The sequence below is a fragment of the Haliotis asinina genome, chromosome 6 (genome assembly GCF_037392515.1).
Source record: "Haliotis asinina isolate JCU_RB_2024 chromosome 6, JCU_Hal_asi_v2, whole genome shotgun sequence".
Classification (NCBI taxonomy): domain Eukaryota; kingdom Metazoa; phylum Mollusca; class Gastropoda; order Lepetellida; family Haliotidae; genus Haliotis; species Haliotis asinina.
In genome coordinates, this window is record NC_090285.1 from 61,858,489 (window position 1) to 61,882,267 (window position 23,779).

The 23,779-nt window shown below is 37.3% G+C and overlaps 1 protein-coding gene across 7 annotated transcripts in view; it reads right to left on the minus strand.

The window, feature by feature from the left end:
* The window catches only part of LOC137286653 (dystrophin-like), a 386,558-nt gene that overhangs the window by 300,871 nt on the left and 61,908 nt on the right, over positions 1-23,779 (minus strand). The gene's annotated exons all lie outside the window — the stretch shown is intronic.

The window sequence follows — 23,779 nt, forward strand, 5'->3', positions numbered from 1 at the left end:
TTCATTGTTGGCAGCAGCGAGTCAACGAAAACTCAAAGTTTGTCTCGGAAATTGGTTTAAAACCCAAAGGAAGTCAGAGAATGTCTTAATTTTAAGACAATACTGCAAAATTCAGCATTCAAACAAAAATTATATCACTTTGTTTTGGAATTTTTGGACACCTTTGCCTTTTGAGACAAACACTGTAAAGGACAGCAAGATCTAGACATCATCAATCTATGCAACTGTGTCTGACCAGCTGATCCTGGTTGTCATCTCTTGCAACCAGCTCAAGATCCATTCTTGGCTTGATAGAGGTTTGCACAAGACATTATAATAACCTTGCAAGACTGTTTCTGTTTACAGTGTAATGACAAGCAGTGTACTGTCATTAAAAAGATGTCTAAGAATATTACTTTGCCACCATATACAAATGGTATTTGCCCAATAGCACATCTGAACTTTGGGTACTGGGAACATGTTCTATACTGTACATCATGAATCATGGATCTTTGTCACAGAGGAATCTAGACATTATGAGCACTCTTCCTGAAATATTGAGGTAACCATCATATTTACAAATGAGTTTTGGTAATCAAATCAGAAATGCCTCAGAAATATACGAGGTTCAGCTTAAAAACATTTTCATAATGGTTTCACATTTGAAACCAGTGTCCTTATAAGGAACTATGGAATTCCTATCTAAATGGACAGCAACAAGCATTGACAACGCTGTACAGATTACAAGAATATCATTCACACCTCTCACTTCTGAACAGCCTTAACATTATGTGTCAATTACAAATGAATAAATTGAAACACAGTTAGAGTTGATTTGCTATCTATCTTGGCACAAACACTATAAACTAAACTGGAAACAATCACTGCCAGTTTGAGATTAGCCCAAATCCCCTCCACCTTGCCAGACCAGCCAGCAAGGTGGCGACACTGTCACCATTACTGATATACTGCAGTATCATGAGGCTCATCTGCTGAAGGTCGTATGACAACAGGTGCCCAGTACACTAAGTTTGTGTCCCTATGCTAAATAAGGTGCAGAACAGGTCACTAGTGCCCCAAGTTTGTGTTTATATGGCAACTATGATGAAAAACAAGTCCCACGATTTACAAACTTGTCATGAGGCCTACATGAGGATTATATCATGATAGCTTGAAGTCACTGAGCCTGAAGTACATTGTCTCACGGTCAATCCATTCGACACATGTATGTAACATAATGCTATTAAACATCAGAGATTAGTGTAGATGATAACTGATCAACAAGATGAAGTAGTTTCCTCCCACGCCCCCTCCTTCCGATGACCAGTGCTGGATATATGACCATAAGGGTATTTAAAGCAGTCACCACTCCTTACTCCTTACTCCCTATGCATGTCTCCCTGTAAACACTTAACACTAAATCTGCACCTAAGTAGGCAGCACAAGAACATACAGCATCAGGACTTCGCTGAAAGCAACAACATGTTTGAGCAATACTCCATCAACGGATATTTCTAAGGGCTTGGGAAAGGCCGCCTTGAGGTATATTACAACTTCAGCTGTATATAAGAATCTTATGATAGTATACCTCTTGTATAATCATGTAAGTTCTAAGTAGGAGTTATGAGTATCTTGTGACTTCACCAAAACACTTAAGCTCAGTATGTAGGCAACTGCATGCCTCTGGCTCAAGAATGTGACGCTCCTGTACATCACGGATAGATCCCATAATGATCTTTGTGATACATAAACGGTAATTTTTCCAAGGTCCATGGAAGTGAGTTAGTTAAGATTTTCAGCCACATTATTTCAGTCCATTTGTATTTTGTTTGGTTGTTGTTAAAATCCACACTCATCCATATTCCAGCTGTATGGCAGTAGTCTTTAAATAATAAAGTCTGAAGCAGACAATCTTGTGATCGACAGCATGAGAGTCGACTTATACAGCGGTGACATAAGGACATACATTCTTCATGCTAGAAATGCATCACAGTTCAACAGTTACAGTTAAAGGATACCTTACGTCACATCACCCTAACCCTAACACAAACCCTAAACCTAACCCTAACTCCAACCAAATGTAAACTTGCTTGCTTTCAAGGATGGGAGAAGGTATCCAGTATTCTGTAATCTTTCTAACATCTAAGAAATTTTGAATATACTGAAAGTATTGAAATATGTCTGCAAATGTTTTCAGATCATGTAAAAATGGCAAAGAAACCAATGACTGATAGAATGAGCAAAACCATAGGAGAAAGCAAAAAAATAAACCCCAAAACTGCTGTCCAAAGGGCATTTATCCATCCTACAGGTAATCTATGTACAGGATTGACAGTAAGTGGTGTGTTTTCACTGATCCATGGTGGTCTCTTATGCAGAGCCAGGATAAAATAATATCCCACAACCCCAAACATTATGGGAAGTTAGGATTTCTTCCATTTCTGAAATGAACAGATTTTCTGCACTCCTTTGCATTAATATTCTAGAAAACGTACAAACAAAATATTCATGTATTTTATATTTCAGGGACTTAGTGTAAGTGGATAATCAAAGGTGAAGTCTGTACTTCAATTTCTGCACTATGTTGAACACGGTTGACCTCTGCTGTCCATCAGACTGAACAATGAGGTTAACAACCAATAAATAGCCAGCCCTGTTGTGTGGCACGAGACAAGAAGTGTCACTGTAGACATTACCTATGTCAAGACTTGGAGAGACTTGTGTGGCTATTGCTTTCAACACAGTGTCCAGTCTTACCCTTACTGTGCTTCATAGTAATTGTACACAACAATGTCTGTGAGGCTGAACTGGAGGTTGTCAACAGTAAGTGAATGTTGTTTTGTCCTGCATTCTGCACCTTTCCAGCTGAAACTTCATTACTCAGAACCCCTCAAGCTTGATTACTTTTGGAAAGTCTACAGGTTATAAAACAAACACCTAATCAACATGCGAGATATACTTATCCCCAACAATTTTGCTGAAACAGTACAGTACAGATTAACGATGTTTTACTGTACAAATGGTAAGACAGACAACGGCTGATAGCAAGCTCACGGCCCAAGGGTATGAAACATCTTTTTGTCCTTAAAGACACTTATCACAATTGTCGGAAGGGTTTCTTTCCCAGTAAACATAGCACTTCATTAGCAGCTAACTTGCTGCCAATCTTATTCTTCAATGGTATGATATTTTTCCAAGTTCTGACAAAGTCCATGATTTAAGTTATAAACAGGCATTGACACATCCAAGAACTGATCGATTCAGTTTCATTTGAGGACAAAAATAGCTCTTTATCTGACTTCTCAACAGATGCTCCCTGACAGACATGACTCTTGCCTGGAATCAACCCACATGTGCCCTGGAACAATGTCACTTGACATTTCAGTTGTAAGACAAAATCTCCAGTCTGGATGATGTTTCACAGGCAATGGACATGGATATGTACATGCTCATTGGTCAAGGTGTTAGACAAGCAGAGTGAGTGAGTGAGTGAGTGAGACTTTATGCCTATTTTAGCAATATTCTGGCTATATCATTGTGGGGGGACACCAGAAATGGGCTTCACTGTACCCATATGGGGAATCGAACCCAGGGTTTTGGATTGATGGGTGAACTAGTGTACCCAAACCACCTTCCCCACATGCTCTGAATTCATAACATAACGACACCTGCGCCGATACGTCATCAGAAGATCCAACTGGCATCAACATCAGGTCAGTCACACAATTTAAGGTCAGATTGGCATAATCTGTGTTTTGAATTTCTAAGCAATCATCGTCTTTGGTGATATATGAGTTGAAGTAAAAATGTCAGTTTTTACTGATTATGGGTTATGACATGGTTACCCATGTGAGTGCATCTTCACAGTGATGAGCGAACACTTAAACCACTGGGCTACCCAAGCGAGTTACCCAAGGGCATGAGTTAAGCTTGATTTCTTTACAGTTATTTGTTATAGTCTTATCAGCATCTAAGAACCACATCGAAACCTTGTGGACTTTCAACAAGACTAAATTTAGATATCAAATCAATTCTTCAACAGCTCTTCATACTTTGGCTGACAAAACAGTAAACCTAAATCTTGAAACTGTGGGTTTTTCATATTGAACATTCACATACACACACACGCACAAATATTTAATCATAAATGAAAGCATGCATTCCAATATATGGAAGAATGTTCAATCATAATTTCATAACAGACAACTTCACACTACACCCTGTTAGACTTTCATTAAACTAATTATCATATTGCTTCAGGTGAAAAATAAAATAATAGAAAACAAAATTGTCAATGAACTGTGAAAAGCACCTGAAAGACTGTTTTTTAACATTTCAGTTGTATGTTTTGTTCTGATTGGCAGGTAAAAGCCGTCAGCTATACACAATGACAAGTACAAGCAATAACAATTACAGGTATAACCACCGTTTTGTAGTAGCATGTCAATGTATTGTCAGATATATTTTACAATGAGAATAACCTGACTGTCACCAATGAGTTCTGAGCCGACAAATTATTTCAATTATGAAAGGAGTAATGTCTACGTGTAAGAGTCAAACAATAAGCAGACTCTTCATTCAGAATTTGTATGTACTGGAAGGCCAAACATTTTTGCTGAAATTTTGCTGACATCCAGCTGTACAACAAACACTTTTCTCTAACAGGCATGTGCTGATAGGAATAACTTTAATTCAATCCAGGTTTGTTAATATTCTATTTCTGAAGACTGATCATGAGAACAGCATGAGGGTATGTTGGTGATCTAGCACTTCATGCAGACTTCAAAGATCAATACAAATTATTTTTCTAAGAACATAAACTATGAGATTGTCTGATTACAGGTGTATATGGTATTTACTGTCACATAGCTGGAATATTGCTGAGTCAGGCATTTCATAAAAAAGCAAACAAGATATATGGACACATCAAGTTTGAGTTACATTTGTCAATATAAAATTATTGTAATGTGAAACCTGTGAATGGTAAATAGTGTTCTGGTTACTCGATGATGGTGTACTAAATTTTTATCTCTTCCCCGGAAGACAAACAAACACTCATAACGTCTTATCTGTAATGTTCAAAGTAGGTCGACACAATTTTTGAAATGCTTTGATGATGAATACATTAGAGGAGACATATCTCAAGTATAAAGATTCTGTGAGACAAAGCAAACAGACAGAGTCTTGATCTCCTTCAGATATACGTGTCCATGCATATACGCTTCAACATGAATACATTAGAGGAGACATATCTCAAGTATAAAGATTCTGTGAGACAAAGCAAACAGACAGAGTCTTGATCTCCTTCAGATATAAGTGTCCATGCATATACGCTTCAACATGAATACATTAGAGGAGACATATCTCAAGTATAAACATTCTGTGAGACAAAGCAAACAGACAGAGTCTTGATCTCCTTCAGATATAAGTGTCCACGCATATACGCTTCAACATGAATACATTAGAGGAGACATATCTCAAGTATAAAGATTCTGTGAGACAAAGCAAACAGACAGAGTCTTGATCTCCTTCAGATATAAGTGTCCATGCATATACGCTTCAACATGAATACATTAGAGGAGACATATCTCAAGTATAAACATTCTGTGAGACAAAGCAAACAGACAGAGTCTTGATCTCCTTCAGATATAAGTGTCCACGCATATACGCTTCAACATGAATACATTAGAGGAGACATATCTCAAGTATAAAGATTCTGTGAGACAAAGCAAACAGACAGAGTCTTGATCTCCTTCAGATATAAGTGTCCATGCATATACGCTTCAACATGAATACATTAGAGGAGACATATCTCAAGTATAAAGATTCTGTGAGACAAAGCAAACAGACAGAGTCTTGATCTCCTTCAGATATAAGTGTCCATGCATATACGCTTCAACATGAATACATTAGAGGAGACATATCTCAAGTATAAAGATTCTGTGAGACAAAGCAAACAGACAGAGTCTTGATCTCCTTCAGATATAAGTGTCCATGCATATACGCTTCAACATGAATACATTAGAGGAGACATATCTCAAGTATAAAGATTCTGTGAGACAAAGCAAACAGACAGAGTCTTGATCTCCTTCAGATATACGTGTCCATGCATATACGCTTCAACATGAATACATTAGAGGAGACATATCTCAAGTATAAAGATTCTGTGAGACAAAGCAAACAGACAGTGTCTTGATCTCCTTCAGATATACGTGTCCACGCATATACGCTTCAACATGAATACATTAGAGGAGACATATCTCAAGTATAAAGATTCTGTGAGACAAAGCAAACAGACAGAGTCTTGATCTCCTTCAGATATAAGTGTCCATGCATATACGCTTCAACATGAATACATTAGAGGAGACATATCTCAAGTATAAAGATTCTGTGAGACAAAGCAAACAGACAGAGTCTTGATCTCCTTCAGATATAAGTGTCCATGCATATACGCTTCAACATGAATACATTAGAGGAGACATATCTCAAGTATAAAGATTCTGTGAGACAAAGCAAACAGACAGTGTCTTGATCTCCTTCAGATATACGTGTCCATGCATATACGCTTCAACATGAATACATTAGAGGAGACATATCTCAAGTATAAAGATTCTGTGAGACAAAGCAAACAGACAGAGTCTTGATCTCCTTCAGATATAAGTGTCCATGCATATACGCTTCAACATGAATACATTAGAGGAGACATATCTCAAGTATAAAGATTCTGTGAGACAAAGCAAACAGACAGTGTCTTGATCTCCTTCAGATATAAGTGTCCACGCATATACGCTTCAACATGAATACATTAGAGGAGACATATCTCAAGTATAAACATTCTGTGAGACAAAGCAAACAGACAGAGTCTTGATCTCCTTCAGATATAAGTGTCCATGCATATACGCTTCAACATGAATACATTAGAGGAGACATATCTCAAGTATAAAGATTCTGTGAGACAAAGCAAACAGACAGAGTCTTGATCTCCTTCAGATATAAGTGTCCACGCATATACGCTTCAACATGAATACATTAGAGGAGACATATCTCAAGTATAAAGATTCTGTGAGACAAAGCAAACAGACAGAGTCTTGATCTCCTTCAGATATAAGTGTCCATGCATATACGCTTCAACATGAATACATTAGAGGAGACATATCTCAAGTATAAAGATTCTGTGAGACAAAGCAAACAGACAGTGTCTTGATCTCCTTCAGATATAAGTGTCCACGCATATACGCTTCAACATGAATACATTAGAGGAGACATATCTCAAGTATAAAGATTCTGTGAGACAAAGCAAACAGACAGAGTCTTGATCTCCTTCAGATATAAGTGTCCATGCATATACGCTTCAACATGAATACATTAGAGGAGACATATCTCAAGTATAAAGATTCTGTGAGACAAAGCAAACAGACAGTGTCTTGATCTCCTTCAGATATAAGTGTCCACGCATATACGCTTCAACATGAATACATTAGAGGAGACATATCTCAAGTATAAAGATTCTGTGAGACAAAGCAAACAGACAGAGTCTTGATCTCCTTCAGATATAAGTGTCCATGCATATACGCTTCAACATGAATACATTAGAGGAGACATATCTCAAGTATAAAGATTCTGTGAGACAAAGCAAACAGACAGTGTCTTGATCTCCTTCAGATATAAGTGTCCACGCATATACGCTTCAACATGAATACATTAGAGGAGACATATCTCAAGTATAAAGATTCTGTGAGACAAAGCAAACAGACAGTGTCTTGATCTCCTTCAGATATAAGTGTCCATGCATATACGCTTCAACATGAATACATTAGAGGAGACATATCTCAAGTATAAACATTCTGTGAGACAAAGCAAACAGACAGAGTCTTGATCTCCTTCAGATATAAGTGTCCATGCATATACGCTTCAACATGAATACATTAGAGGAGACATATCTCAAGTATAAAGATTCTGTGAGACAAAGCAAACAGACAGTGTCTTGATCTCCTTCAGATATAAGTGTCCATGCATATACGCTTCAACATGAATACATTAGAGGAGACATATCTCAAGTATAAACATTCTGTGAGACAAAGCAAACAGACAGAGTCTTGATCTCCTTCAGATATACGTGTCCATGCATATACGCTTCAACATGAATACATTAGAGGAGACATATCTCAAGTATAAAGATTCTGTGAGACAAAGCAAACAGACAGAGTCTTGATCTCCTTCAGATATACGTGTCCATGCATATACGCTTCAACATGAATACATTAGAGGAGACATATCTCAAGTATAAACATTCTGTGAGACAAAGCAAACAGACAGAGTCTTGATCTCCTTCAGATATAAGTGTCCATGCATATACGCTTCAACATGAATACATTAGAGGAGACATATCTCAAGTATAAAGATTCTGTGAGACAAAGCAAACAGACAGTGTCTTGATCTCCTTCAGATATAAGTGTCCACGCATATACGCTTCAACATGAATACATTAGAGGAGACATATCTCAAGTATAAAGATTCTGTGAGACAAAGCAAACAGACAGTGTCTTGATCTCCTTCAGATATACGTGTCCATGCATATACGCTTCAACATGAATACATTAGAGGAGACATATCTCAAGTATAAAGATTCTGTGAGACAAAGCAAACAGACAGTGTCTTGATCTCCTTCAGATATAAGTGTCCATGCATATACGCTTCAACATGAATACATTAGAGGAGACATATCTCAAGTATAAACATTCTGTGAGACAAAGCAAACAGACAGAGTCTTGATCTCCTTCAGATATACGTGTCCATGCATATACGCTTCAACATGAATACATTAGAGGAGACATATCTCAAGTATAAAGATTCTGTGAGACAAAGCAAACAGACAGTGTCTTGATCTCCTTCAGATATAAGTGTCCACGCATATACGCTTCAACATGAATACATTAGAGGAGACATATCTCAAGTATAAAGATTCTGTGAGACAAAGCAAACAGACAGTGTCTTGATCTCCTTCAGATATAAGTGTCCACGCATATACGCTTCAACATGAATACATTAGAGGAGACATATCTCAAGTATAAAGATTCTGTGAGACAAAGCAAACAGACAGAGTCTTGATCTCCTTCAGATATAAGTGTCCATGCATATACGCTTCAACATGAATACATTAGAGGAGACATATCTCAAGTATAAAGATTCTGTGAGACAAAGCAAACAGACAGAGTCTTGATCTCCTTCAGATATACGTGTCCATGCATATACGCTTCAACATGAATACATTAGAGGAGACATATCTCAAGTATAAACATTCTGTGAGACAAAGCAAACAGACAGAGTCTTGATCTCCTTCAGATATAAGTGTCCATGCATATACGCTTCAACATGAATACATTAGAGGAGACATATCTCAAGTATAAAGATTCTGTGAGACAAAGCAAACAGACAGTGTCTTGATCTCCTTCAGATATAAGTGTCCATGCATATACGCTTCAACATGAATACATTAGAGGAGACATATCTCAAGTATAAACATTCTGTGAGACAAAGCAAACAGACAGTGTCTTGATCTCCTTCAGATATAAGTGTCCACGCATATACGCTTCAACATGAATACATTAGAGGAGACATATCTCAAGTATAAAGATTCTGTGAGACAAAGCAAACAGACAGAGTCTTGATCTCCTTCAGATATACGTGTCCATGCATATACGCTTCAACATGAATACATTAGAGGAGACATATCTCAAGTATAAACATTCTGTGAGACAAAGCAAACAGACAGAGTCTTGATCTCCTTCAGATATAAGTGTCCATGCATATACGCTTCAACATGAATACATTAGAGGAGACATATCTCAAGTATAAAGATTCTGTGAGACAAAGCAAACAGACAGTGTCTTGATCTCCTTCAGATATAAGTGTCCACGCATATACGCTTCAACATGAATACATTAGAGGAGACATATCTCAAGTATAAACATTCTGTGAGACAAAGCAAACAGACAGAGTCTTGATCTCCTTCAGATATAAGTGTCCATGCATATACGCTTCAACATGAATACATTAGAGGAGACATATCTCAAGTATAAAGATTCTGTGAGACAAAGCAAACAGACAGTGTCTTGATCTCCTTCAGATATAAGTGTCCACGCATATACGCTTCAACATGAATACGGAGGAATGTCACAGATAACCTAGTTCAAAGATTGAAGAAAATAAATTTTCAGCTCACTATTTTCATCAGCAAGATGCATATAAATAGGTAAAATCATACTTGTTGTTTACCCCTTTTAGGAAAAATATCTGTAGTGTATCCTTTTCACTGCTGAAGAAGGGGATACTACCTAATGTGAAGAAGAAACAGGCATGTGACAATGCTAAACATATAGTGTTTGTTTTGTTTCTTAATACCACACACTGACTAAATAATTCAATAGAATGGATGCCTGTAAATAACTGAGTATGGACCAGGCAATCCAGTGATCAATATTGTGAGCAACAATTTGGTGACTCTACCTTACCACATTAATAACAGACCAACCAATTCTGACCCGGCACATCCATGTTGTGAGCACACTGTGACAACAGCTTGGCCATCCCACTGGACTCAACAGTTACAAACATAATACTGTACCCATATATACATATATACTGATGTCTATCTTATATGTGTTCAGTCTTGTTTAGATTCATTTCGACAATGCTGTCTTCAACCAAAACAAATATTCCATGTGGAGAAATAATTATTTGTTTAGTAAAAATTTAAATTTTTTGCCATGAGACTATCTTCTTTCCTGAACACATTACAGGGCAGAAAAAGAACTTTCCAAAAGAAAATTACAAATTCTTTTGTTTAACTGCCACAACTTTCTATATTTGCATGTACCAATGACAATAGCAGCACTTTGAGCATTCACATAGTGAATGCAACTTAGTATGATTCAAATTATGATAGAATGATAAGTTATTCAGTGATGTTGCAGAACAGATTAGAATGATATCAAATCTGTAAATGTATCACACTTAAATCTGTATCTAGTATCAGGACCACAGTGAGCTGTTAGTGAGGTATATTATAATGGCTACAGCGTTAAATTCAAGTACTCTGTACATTGTCCACATATCGCTGACTCAGCGAAAGCAATACCAACTGTGTTTGTTTATCGACAACTTGCAAGTAAACCAATATTTGCTGACGTCTTCAATGTTGAACAGGTGACATTAGCACATGTCAAAGCCAAGTATTCAACACCCCCTCCAAGCCGGCACCATCAAGGTATATACCACACCTCTCTGGCACTGGTGTAAACAACAGTCTAGCTGTTTAGTTCCTACCCATTAGGAGTCAGAGAGCAGGAGTCAAACAGATTAGCCTGTCAGTCAAACATGACAGGTTGTAGGAATGTTGAAGTGTTTACAACTCAAGTACACTGGTTATATATCCAATAGGACTGATCTCCTGTAACCTTCCCTTGTCTACAAGGTGACGACATGGATCAAGAGCTCCCACTCGGGAACTTGGTTGATAGTGTTATAAAACAGTTGACTTTTCTCTATTATTTCAGGATATTTACACATCTAGGCAACTTGTATTTTTTTTTTTACTCTCCTTATCAATCACATGTTTGTGTGTTCCACCTCAAAATATTCATAGTCAATCACCACATTGCTGGATTATTGTTGAGAGTGATGTTTAACAACAAACAAGTCACTAACCAAGCATTTAGGTACAGGACAACATCGTTATAATAACTGTCACAGGTAACAAAGTATTTCAACAATAGATGCACTGAAAGCTTCCATAGCTGATGAGTATGCACTGATGACAAGTTACATTTACCTTCAGAGCCAACACCATGCTCAGCAACATCAATAACATGCTACCAGTTAATATCAGTACCATGCTAACATTTTACATCAATACCACGTCACCAGTTAACAACAGTACCATGTTAACATTTAACATCAATGCCATGCTAACATTTAACATCAGTACCCTGCTAACATTTAACATCAATACCATGTTATCAGTTAACACCAGGACCAAGCTAACATTTAACATCAATACCATGTTGCCAGTTAACAGCAGTACTATGCTAACATTTAACATCAAACATACCATAACAGTTCATGTCAATCCCATGCTAATGTTAACATTAATACCATGCTAACAGATAAGAGTAATTCTATGTTAGACTGTCAATATTAGCAACAAACTAATAAATGAAGACATATCAATGTCAAGCAATATAACCAGAGTGCCTTGTGTTTCTGGGACCTGACAAATGAACCATCATCATTGAGGCTTTAATGGTACTGGGCCTGAGTTTATGTTCCTTGTGGAATGTAGGAAGGTGATGAGAAGAGGCACATGAGCAATTACTGCCTGTCCAAGACCTAAATAACAGTAAATCATCAGGTGTTTGAGGCGGTCAAAGTAACAATATATCACAATATGCTACAGAACGGACTTCACACATCCCCAACAACTCCTGAACAGTTGGTGGGAGAAGCTATGGTAACATCATCTTCAGAGGACTGCTCACATCATAAAAAAACATCATCAGGTGTTGGACGACTGACCACAATAACACTACATTATCAGGTGTGAGCAGAAAAATGGTGCAAACAGCACCCACACCAGATCAACAGATATACTGAACTCCACAATACTTATCATTATCATCATCATCACAATAACTTACCACCATAGCATGAGATCATGAGATACTGGAGGTCACTTTCAACAGACTGTTTAATCAATGATGCCCCAAAACCTTGGATGACAGTGGCAGTAATGATCCTCAGTGCTCAGTACTCAGTATCATCCAATCCATGAATATGTTTTTGAAATATATACAAACATCATCTTACTACATCTTTGTTTATCTTTTGTCAATAATTGGATCACTTACACTTATAACAATTTCTTATAAAATAGTTATATATTGTTTTGTGTTGTAGCAATTGGATCATGAAGAATGAAACATGCTTTGCCCATGTGAGAGTTCACACTCAACTGCCAGCACAGCTACTGTCAGGGATCACTCAAAGCTTTCATCCCATCTGCCATTCCATGATGCAACTGAGATAACATTCAAAGCTAATTGTTTGGTTGGAATTCTGGAAGCTGGTGAGTCAATAATAAAGCATGTAACTTTATCAATAACTTCAAATTTTTTTGTTGAATACGTTGACATTTTGGTGTAGATTCTTACACCATTTTCAAGATAAAAATACTTGAAGTAGCTTGAAAATGCCATCTAGTGCAATAAACGAGATGATGTTATACATAAAGTTGCATAGTTTGTCAATATTCAAAGCCTCGTTAAACCAGGTAACCATTCCTTTTCTCACCCTGAACCAACTCACATCATTAAATTCCCACACCTAACTACCCAAATTGCATGCTTGGACTTCACAAAGATGGGCACTATTGGTTTGTCTCTTTTTCATTGTTTGACTTGACACATTTTGAGTTGGTCTTTGCCTGTAGCCTCTGACTATTACAGGCCCAACGCCATCAGATGTCCACAAAATAGAACCGTCTACATGGTTGAGCCAATGTGTCAGACAACAAAGAAGCAGAAAAAGGATGGTCTTTCTGAGTTTTCCAGCAGTTGCATCAGACAAACACAATCTAAGATCTAGAAAATACAGACAGAATACAGTTGTGGGAGGCAGTAACAATCACATTGAAACTGCTTTTACATAGTGTAGATGTTGATGCTCTTTTGTATTTAGTATTAGATTTGGTTTCGAGTTTACCTGGAAAAAATTGTTGAAAAGTCATAAGAGACTGAAAATGCAATGCGGTAGGCTAGTGGGTATGTTCATCCCAAGCATACTTGATTGTAAATGGAGGTTTTGCACTCAGGTTGCAAAGGTGACAGTTATACCAAATATTACCTGACAATATAACACACTACACTGAGTGAGTAGTGCTAATGCCACTCTGAAGAGTATTTAGGTTATACCACAGTAGGCCAGCATGTTAGGAAAGCCTTGTAATGACCCAGTACATAAACCACTTTTATGAAACCAACAAGCATATGATGATGATATAACTAGAAACTAATTCTAGAATGTCTAAAGGGAACACAGGAAAGTTCACATTCAATCAGAATGTGAATAGGATAAGATAAGTTGCATCCCATTTCCAGATACCTAGGTATGAACAAGATCAGTTCCAATCAAACTGATTAGCATGTATGTTGGTTGATATTCCTGTGTACAAGGAACAGGCTCCATGGACAAAGATATGCCACACAGAGTAGAAACAACTGCCAAGTCATGGATCACATGCTAACGTATACAGACAATACCATTAGTCTGGAAATATGCTTTCTGGCCAATAACTGTTGAGAATGTTTACATGCAGTTAAAGGGACATAGTTATGTTTTCATGATTTGCTAAACTAGCCATCTGTACTCTTATACCATGAACAATGCAGTATACAAAGTCTCACTGAAATGTTTCCCTTTCTGTTCATGTTTACCAACTTTCCAGCACAGCTACTATGTACATCAGCCTTAGTTTATTTCAACATAGCATGTGAAGCATGGATAAACAAAACCAAAAGGTAACTGATCTGCCAAACTACCATTAGTCAAGTTCTACAACAGACTCAACACAAACACGACTAACTTCCCATATACAGAGTACTGGATGAAGTCTATGCACAAGGCAAATGTGACATTAACTAAAAACAGATCGGTTTCTGTATGAAGTGCTTTCAAGGATCACTCACAGCTCTCAATCAATGCTGCCCAGAGCTATGAAGTAATAGTATTTGAAGGCAAACGTGGGTTGCCAATTTTGAACGGCCCCCGTTCAGGTAACCTGTTGAGAATCTGGGGTAACATGCCTAAGGGCAGTTAGCAGATCAATAACACTTATATTTTGAAGATCTGATCTTATCTGAGGGAATCTGCAAAATCTGCTGAAACACAACAGCTTAGATACTGATAGTGTTTATTACGATGGTTTCTTCATGCATCTTGCTTTATTTCCCATGGACAAAATCATTGTTAACACATTGACAAGTATTTATTCACAAGCAATCCTGCAGCAAGATTGTTATTATCAGAAGCAGATGGAGACATCAGTGACCTTCCACTGAAGTGAAAGATCAGCGATCAGAGAGTCAGCTTTTTATAGGCAAATTAAGTGTGAATCACTAGTGTACTCTACAAGATATGCTTTATTTACTCTTGGGAACAAATAAGGGAACACCTGAATGTACAAGTGTACATTTTCTTCCAGGTTTCTTCGCAGGACATGTATTGCACTGTGGGTGAAACTTTCACAATAAATATAGGAACACTTGTACTTTCATGCATTCCCTTATTTGTTTTGATGAGTACATAAGTGAATGTTGGTTGTGAAAGGATGCAGATATATTTGAGCAATTTCTGTAACTGATCAACACTGGGCCAGACAAAGCAATGACTGTGCAACATCTGACAAAAAAACATTCATAAAAAAAATAACAAGATAAAGTGATCTTTTTACAGAAAGAGATACACAAAAATGAACGTTGTAACATATACCCTAAATTAAAAACCCTAGAAACCCCCTGAAACAGTTATGTGAAGGTCAATCTAGAAGTCCATGAGACAATGAGGGACCTATCATCAGTGTCCTTCAGTAATGCATCTAGAAGGAGTGGGTTTGTGCTATATTTGCCTTGTAAAGTGAAGCAGATATTGACAGGATTACATCTTGAGACTCTTTAAGAGAGGGAATGATATAGGTTGTGTAATAAACCTGTCATGTGATCATACAAGAGCATCTGATTATGTCCGTCAAGTCTGGTGCAGAGGTGGACATTTTATTGGGTAGGACAGTCATAAACAGAACATGTCGCTGTGAACAAAGAGTTTATAGACAGGCATTGGCATGATGGCAGAGTAAGCAGGCAAATTAGCCAGGGGTTATTAAGTGAATTTAGTTTTCTTTTGTACACATGAACATTTGTGACCAGAATTCTTGTTAATGCAAGCAGAGTCTGAAAATTAATGAGATTCTTTGCTGGCATTTCAGTTAATGCTTCTCAAGCAACAGGCGGTCTGTATTATCAAAGAATTGAGTGTGGACTAGATAAGCCTGTGATACCATCTACAGGGTACATAGCTAACAACATTTTGTGGACACATCAATGCACACAAGATAAATGAGTCTCCAGTGGCTCATTGTGCTCACTGTACAAGCAGCTATCACTGTTCACCTTCTGCTCACTTGTGTCCAGACCTCAACTCACAACTCTCCAGGATCTGTCCTACTTTTCGCACTTTAAATTTTACATCTACTCACTTCTGTCCACATCCCTTACCCGCCCAGGAGATTACCAATCTCTGTACCTCAAACTGCATCTTTCAATGTCATATACTTGATGTGTTCATAATCAGTACCCCACCTTACATAGTACTTCCTTCCCTATATCTCCAACGCGTCCTCCACACTTCACTCACCTTCAAGTGTTCCCCATGCATGGAAGTACTTCCATAATTCCACAATGAAAAAAGTGAGCGTAAACATTGCATGAAATCTGTATCCATTGAATTACACAAAGATCAACACAATCCACAGCTCCAAGAAAAGTACCAGAAATGCTGTTGAGCACTCTTGTATCTGATGTAAGTTAACAAAAACCCATCTTCATCATCACCATCCATACTTCAGAAACAGTTCTGCACAAACTGTATCTGAAGCATGTTAACATGATCATATATTGATCATCACAATTCACTTCTCCAAGAAGAGTACCTGTTGTAAAAGGTTCTTCGGACAAAGGTTCCTATCCTGACACAATGTACCTACATTTGATCTTCACCCGTGATGGTATTCATGCCCGTTTCCCCATGGGCAATATAATAGAGAAGTAAGTTCCAGAGAATGCTCACACCAAATATTCTGGTTACATGTGTGCGACCTACTTCCTTGTCAACATTACATGTCAGAAACTTAACTTTCATTGAATCAATCCCATTCAGGACTGAGAAACACACAAAATTGGGCTGAAAAAGTCACTGAAATTTATGTGATATTTACGCCTGCAGCCACCAGTTGAATCTCATTGATTTCTGTCGAATCTGAGAGAGCTTTACTGTCTGTAGACGTTTAGTGCAGTACTTCATTTCCACAAATCACCCATACATCCAGGAAAGGATCTTATAGGTTTGGACTGAAATGCCAGTATGACACTGCATGTAATCAGAAATAAATCGGCCCTTGCTGGTAACACGAACAGTTGTCACACAATCATCATCATGATGAAGATAGCCACAAAGTCTGTCCCGTTCACTTCTTAGGCAGAATTATTTGTCGGTACTTGATAATAGTGCCATATCTGTGCCAACACACTAATCTTGAAGTGTGTGCAGATAGGAATCAATACATCGATGGTCTCACAGATTGGTATCCATGATCTGTCTCCGATAGTGTCAGATCCTACAGTGTCAATGTACAATCAAGGAACACAAAAGTTCTATTTTCATCAAGTAATGGGAGCAGTTACCATGGAGATGAATAGCTTAGAATATTTTCATGACAATATTGGAAAATATTTTGTTAAATTTGAAAGAAACAAGTGAATGTTGATTTCCACATGAAACAATATGTAAAAAGTAATTTCGTTCATAAAGGTATGCTTTCTGATCAAATCACTTTTCACAAACCAATAGTGAAACAGCTGTCCTTGTTCTACATGACCTTTTGTTTCTGTTAAAATACGTCCATTGTGACATCATGTCACTGCTTTTCCAGTAACCTTGATTTGCCTCAATCAAAACTTTCAGAAACTGTGACGCACTATCCTGACTGTGCCTTAGAAACCTTATCATGTAGCTCACTCCTAGACTTGCACAACTCTCCACAGTATACACTATTTTAAAACAACTAATCTAAATTGAAACACAAAATAAGAATAATAGTTTTGTTAAAACTTAAGTTTAATATAAATGATATGTTTCTTGTAGGTATTTACTGGATACCAATCCCATCTAAATGCGAGCTAAATACTGAGTCTAAAAAATGAAAGACCATGGTTGTTTTTTTCATCAGTAACCCAGAACAGAGCAAGGCTATCAGACAAAACAAAATACAAGTGTACACAAATGCTCTCTGACCTCAAACACTGAATTGTGCAAGACGGAGATCCATGCTATGAAACCCTTCTAGAATGTCAGGGTATGTGTCCTGATGACCTCTTGTATAGTGAATGTGCATTTAGACACTATTTCAGGGTTTGGTTTACAAAGGTTCTTCTCAACAAATGAAGGGAGTGAAGTCATGCTAAGTAAACTATTAAAATACCCTTTGTAATTGAACATTTCACACTGGTCAATTACTGACTGGTTAAGTCACCTTGAAGGATGGCAGAGAATACGCTGCTCGACTGGGATTTATCTGGCCCATTCATTGGGCGATATTTGGTCCTGAATCTTCAACAAATGTCGGTGAAACTCTTCAAATGGGAATAATAGTTTTCCCAATTCATATCAACATTAAAAAATGTTAAAGTTTTTTATACTGACTTGGCTGAATTTGTATTCTTGTTACTCCCTGCCATGAATGCACTGTTAAAATAGTGTTACAATATCTCTGAAATTAACAGAATGAAAACTTTACAAAACACTGAATTTGGAATAAATAACTAATCATTTACAAACTTTCCTTTCAAAGCTACCTGGTTTGGAAGTTACAGAAATAACAACTTGCTAATGATGTCTCAAGTAAATAACTATGTCTGCATCATATTGTAATATCATTCCAACATGCTTATCAAAATGTGCAAGCCAAGTGTTTTGCCTCAGCCCTACCATGTGACTAGTGTACTGATATCGACCACAAACGTGCAGTCACTAATGAACAGTATGGCGTCCTGATTGGGAACAGTACAAAGGATTAATCTATGATTACACAGGCAACTGACAGAAAGTTAAAAAGAAAAATCAGGGGTGCAATCACTGCAAATGACAGATAATGAATGTAAAAGCATCCTTCCTCCAGATCATTATGTTTTAAATGTACGACAAGTCAGCTCTCCAATATGTTTACATTACTTAACATTACTAATATAGATAAAGTAATTTTTGTTTCACATTTGGGAATATTTACTGACATTTTCTGCAGAGCCAAATTCTGAGCCTGATTATCAGATTTGGCACAGGTGTAGATAAATATGTGAATACTCTATCTTAATTTATGATACCTATTCTAGGTTTGCATAACACCTGCACTCTAAGACGCATGCTTCCATCTAAATCATGTTTGCTGATGAGACACAGATCTACCTGCACCAAGACAGGTGTACTAACGAGTAGGTGAAGGAGGGCTAGAGTCCTTTTATCTTGTTTGTCAGGAATAGGAATTGGAAGAATGTGAACAGATAAATCTCAACATCTAATATTTCAAACAGACATAAAACTCTCAATGTAAGACACCAATTGAGCAGGTGGACACAAACTCAGGTGCACAAATTATTCTAACTTTTCTATATACCTAATTACCTCATGTTGATACAAACATATATACCATATATACAACCTTAGATAAAATAACAACTGAGACTATTTACAATTTTAGTTATTATTATGAGAAAAACCTTAAAAACATAGCTGTAAACAGGTACATTGTATTTATCAAAATGGCAAAGTTGGCAAAAATGTTTTGTGCATGTCTTATATTGTGTATTTCTTAAGGAAGGAAATGCTAGATGATTTTGCCTGAGGTTTGATGTTGTTTCAGAAACTGTTGGAAACTTTTGTCTGAAAGAAGAATAGTCTAACAGCTTCATGGTTTTTCATAGCTTAATTATGTCAGGTCACCCAGCAAACAACTTAATAAAATGGTTGCCAAGTGAAAATCTGTCTTATTGATAAGTGTTTTATTCAAACTCTACAATAACCTATTACAGATACCTGAATGAATAACCACATGCACAATTTACGTTGACCATCAAAGAGATAACATTGGATTATAAATGCGAAACTACAACATCTCCCATCAATTACACAATTACAAATTGTCTTGTGAAACCGTATCCCAATTTCCTCAAAGCCACACACCTGTGCATCATTTAACCACTGTCAGTTTCCAGCATCCATTCCATCTCACTGCTCCTTTCAAATCCCCTCCATCTGCCACCAAATCAGCTTCAAATGAATTAAAATACACAATCTAACAGTGCCTTCCTCAAAACACAAATTCTTTCAGTAAGGAAATTAAATTTACGAGGAAATGACAGCATGGTGATGTCAAGCGCAATGGCCTATGGCGAAGATCAATGGTATCTGATGATCAGGGCACGGTGCTTGGCAGTATCAGCTGATCCTGCTGATTTGCACCTATTGTTAAAGGAACAATGTCTTTTGATATAACAGAGGAAGTTTTTCCACTCTTTGATGTTCTTGTCAAAAGGTGGTGTCAATTTTAACATGGAACATTTGCAACCACGACCAGACAACTGATGACTTCCACCTACAAAACCAGCATTTGGTCCACTAAACAAGTGACAGTAACATCCTTCTACCGAGCTCAAGATCCAAGCACAACTATACAATTGACGACTTCTACCTACATAACAAGCATTTGGTCCACTACACAAGCGAGAGCCATATTCAGGATATTATTTTGTTCTTTTTTTTTTTTTTTAACCAACACACACACACCAAAATATGCCAGACTTGGGTTTCAGACAAGTTTCCAAGAAACACATATAATTACATGCATTTTAAGACCTATCAAAGATATCTGATGAAATGCTAGTGTTTGACAAAATCATCACAAGGCATCAGTCTTGTACAACAACTGGATGACCATTTTTAATAACTGGCAAGATTCCAAGCCATAACTCGAGTCTATAATAACCTGCTATTTCAATCTGTGATCCTTATATTTCAAACAAACAGATGCTGGTAGAAGCTGCAGTGCTTGTCTCACTTGATTAGAAGTATCTTTATCTTAGACAGAAAACTTCTGGCAGCAGGTGAACCTGTTAGGGGGCCATTACAATCATTACATGGATGATTACATGAAACTGACAGTTGAATATGGACAATGGCATATCCACTTTCTAAGATGACACAAGAAACTTAGATATAGCCTTGAATGACATGGATGTATCACAATTCCAATGTATCAGCAAGAAATCACTATCTCAGGAAGTCAAGTTCTGCTCTTCTTAGTGTTGTGGATAGAGCATTTGCCTGGAACAGGATGGTCAGTAGTTTGATCCCATGGGTGAATAATTTGTCCAAAGAAGTTAAGAGCCTCTACTTGGTGTTGTTCTGCTTAATGCTCAATTTAATATTAAAGGAACAAGTAGAAGACTGCTTGGAGTCAAACACTTTCAAACTGGCATTAGTCAAAAAAAATTGTATGAAAAGACAAGCATGCATGCCACACTAAAACATCTTTGGCACAGGCCCCATTTACACCATTCAAAAAGATGAGTGTCTGTGCATGTATCATGCTCATGATACCTAATAGAATAAGACACTAAATGAAAACCCTACAAAATACTTTCTCCATTTTACACACAGTGCTAATTGAAGCATCTAGTCCCGAGATGAACATGGTAAACAGGTATGGGTGTTTAGTCTTTCCTTACACATAAAGGTGCCATCATTGAGAGACAGACTTACATGGCTTCCAGCAATATTCCGGTTCCTCATCAAGGCTTCACAATTAGTACCCATGTTAATACCAGACCAAGGTCTCTATAATGATGACTTGAAATGTTGTCAACCACTGAGCTCCTTCACAACCCCACAAAGCAAAATGTTTTATGTGTTTATATGATGTGAAAGAATATTGAAATCATCATGAAAATGTTGTCATAGAAGGACAGTTTGAACCAGACACACCTCATTATCAAACTGTCCAATGTATGACAAGAGAAAGGTCCTTCCACAGAAAGTTACAGATCCTGTATATATTCTCTGTTTGAGAAATCAAGACATTAAATGTTTAAAGTATCTGGTATGTTGGAGTAAGTATCCAAAGTATCCAACAAAACCGTCACTGACATATCACATTGATTTTAACACCCAATATTTTCATATTTGAAAGTTAAAAAAGTGTGCAAATCCTACAGAAAAGGACAACAGGGATTGTCCATGTTATCTGGCTAGTTGTTCAAAGCTTGAGAAAGCAGTGTTCTAACTATTGTCACTAATAATACAATCGGGACTACACAAACCAGACAGTATGAGCAACACCATCAACTGCAATATACAACAGGCCAAGTCATTGAATCCATGCACCCAACACATTCAGTAACATTGTACAAGGTTACAAGGGACCAATTCAAATCCTGAATCTCCAGGGGTGCTGTTCGTGTGTTTGCAGGATCACTTCAGCGTCAAAACATTATGCTTTATTCAGATCAAACATTCAGCCAAAAAAAACATGGCAGTCATTTTGCTTTGACTGAAATATCTGCAAATAATAGTCTTTTATACACAGACAGATGAGCTCCTACATCCATGGGTGGATATCTAACCAGCCAACACTGGACAACATGGCTGACTGCACTCCAGTAACTCACACACAGGAGATCAATCAAGTATTTAAATGCCTGACTGGCTTTAGTCATCGCATGATAACCAGCTGGCAATCAGAAATAGCCCTAGGTCATCTACAAACAGGCCACGGCCATTGATCCAGACCAAGGCAACATATAAGACTATCCATGACCCTTTATATTTCTATATTTATCAAATTTGAATCCAAGGTCAAGGTTACAGCAAGAAATGTACTGCTAAGCAATCATTTACCACATATGCCTGACAACATGTACAAAAATAAGTGCGTATAATAGTCATAGCAACAATAAATGTTACATGGAAATCATGCTTATGGACAAGAATAAAAAATAATGCAGTCATTTTTTTTCTTACTTAATAGGCAAAAAATATATACACATTTTTTAATAAACATAATTAGGAGTGAAATGAGGTTTAGTTCAAAATAAAACTCTTGAAGAGTTCACTAAAACAGTTCAACATATACATTAAAGATGATGTAGATAAGCATATTTAAAAATACAGTTCATTCTACCACCATGTATAGTGTAATAAAGCACACTTTCGCCCTGAACTATTATAGTTAAAGCATGTGGACACTCGCGTCCGAGTGCTTTAACGTTATAATAGTTCAGGGCGAAAGTGTGCTTTATGACACTATACATGGTGGTAGTAGAACGAACTGTATTTCTTTTCTAAGATGCTGTATTCAATAACTCCTAAGCCTAATTTCGACTAATCTATGGCAGAAAACAAACGACGGTGTCTGTGACCTAAATTAAGAATCCTCGCACAGGGCTAACTGACGCGCTGTTCTTTTGATGTGTCAGCCCCCTACGTTAAGACAAAGTTTACTAGAAAAACAAATGATGAACAGTTTGATGATGGTTTATGTTCGGGTTAAATATCTTCTCTAGATCATTTTAATTACATTCATGATTCTCTTAAACCATACAAGGCAATATGACCACCTCATTTCTACTACCAACGAAAGTTTAGATCAGTACATTCAGAGGAAGCTGACAAGTCAAGCGATATTCCACAATTGCATTATGGGAATGTAAACATTGCCAACATTACCGTGTCTCTGTAAGATTTTGAGTCGAACTATGAAACATTTTATCCGTCGGAAAACACAAACATAATGTTTCCACAGTGATGTTGGTTGTGTGGTGCAACTGCAAACCAAGAAACGGGACGCGACGAAGTAGTTTACTGTGGGAGGCTGTACAAGGCGATGGCAACTGACATCCATCGTGACGTCGGTTACATTGTGACG